This window comes from Oryzias melastigma, linkage group LG13, assembly GCF_002922805.2.
Source record: "Oryzias melastigma strain HK-1 linkage group LG13, ASM292280v2, whole genome shotgun sequence".
Classification (NCBI taxonomy): Eukaryota; Metazoa; Chordata; class Actinopteri; order Beloniformes; family Adrianichthyidae; genus Oryzias; species Oryzias melastigma.
In genome coordinates, this window is record NC_050524.1 from 16,604,137 (window position 1) to 16,605,758 (window position 1,622).

The following is a 1,622-nucleotide window of genomic DNA, read 5'->3' on the forward strand; positions in this document are numbered from 1 at the left end:
ATTGTGGTCAAATTGAACAAAAGAAAAGTTGTGTATTTTCAGATGGATCCGTTACCAAATACTTTAGCACAAGTGTAAAACAAATACAGAAAAATTTACTCAATTTAGACAAAATTAACATTTTTTTTTTCCTTCTGTTTCATGGTTATGGTCCAAAAAAAAATATCTTGCAGCTGTAATGGGTCTTCAACATGCCAAACTTGTCCCGGGTTGACATGGATCAGAATGCTGTGTCATCCATGTCTTGTTTGCTCTTCATCTCTCTTTCCATCGCTCTGCTCCATCCCCCATGCTGTGTGTCTACGCTATAATGTGCTCTTGTGGTTATTGTAAGCAGGCCATAGTGTCTCTGAGGCCTTGTGTTACACCGCCATTACTATCTGGCCTGCATCCACTACAAATTGGATGAACAGACACTGACACATTTTCAATATTATTACATTAAACCAAGTGGATTTTGATTGATAACCTAATATTGGCCTAATGCAAAACATCAATCATGGCAAGTATATTAATTATTTAAAATTGTGGCGTAATTCAGAAATCGATGCTGCTTCTGTGTTGAAGGCACAGTGTACAGAGGGAGGGAAGACAGAGAAGGGAGAAAAGGAAAACTCACTCCCTGAAGACCTGAACAGATTATATGATGTTTTGGGGAAAAAAAAAGATGAGGATGTAAAGCGTTGTGTGTGCGAGTGTGTGAGCTGTGCTTGTCTAATGGATGGAGCGATCCCTTCGGGCCTGGTGTGGACAGCGCCGGACAGCTTGCCCTTGATGAAGTCAGTACAACAGATGAAAGAGCAGGAGATTAAATACATGTGAAGAGCTTAATAAAGGTTCAGTCGGAAGAATGAAAGAGAGGAAAAACGATGCGGGTGTAAAACGAAGAGGAGAGAAGGGGAAGGAAATGAGTGGAGGAGGGATTGAGCACTGCATCTCCCTTGTGTTAGATTGTTTCTCACTAATTGCGCTTCATTAGTGGATTACACACACTGTCACCACGGTAACAAATGTCTTGCTGTCTGGTTGCCGGGCGCCCATCATGTGTAATGAATGTGGCGGGGTGTTTGTCAGAATGTAATGTAATTACAGCTAGATGAAGTTTGCCTTAAGTGGTTGCCTTGTCTGCATGCGGCTCTGTGACAGAGCACAAAATAAACAAACCAGCATGCTTTCTTTGTCCTTTTTCACTCTTGTAGCAACTCCTTTTTTTCTTTTAACTTCTTTGGTCAGGTAGTCGTTTTATTTCTTCATACCACTGCTTGATAGAACTGATGGAAGTTTGTGGGAACGCTGCGTATGGGACACAGCCTGATGGATGGATAGGTGAACGGATGCATACAAGAATAGAGGGGAGAGGGAGTTGGAAAGCAGGACAGATTAAACAGTATGTAATTTTAGAGATGGTGTAGATTTACACTGTAATTCTGCCAGCTGCATTAGCAACTGAAGCCTGTCGATAAACCTTCTTCCCTCTTAGTATGCACACCCGTGCGCACACGCACACACATCACACTGTAAAACGCCACTGCCCGGGTGGAGTTGTCAGTAATGGAGGCCAGAGTTGGTCGAGGGGGTGCTGGGATCGGAGACCGAGGCTGTTTGTGTTTCCCTTGATCTTT

The 1,622-nt window shown here is 42.9% G+C and overlaps 1 protein-coding gene across 2 annotated transcripts in view; it reads left to right on the forward strand.

Annotated features, from left to right (window-relative positions):
* rsrc1 (arginine/serine-rich coiled-coil 1) overlaps positions 1–1,622 on the forward strand; it is a 124,060-nt gene that overhangs the window by 43,537 nt on the left and 78,901 nt on the right. The gene's annotated exons all lie outside the window — the stretch shown is intronic.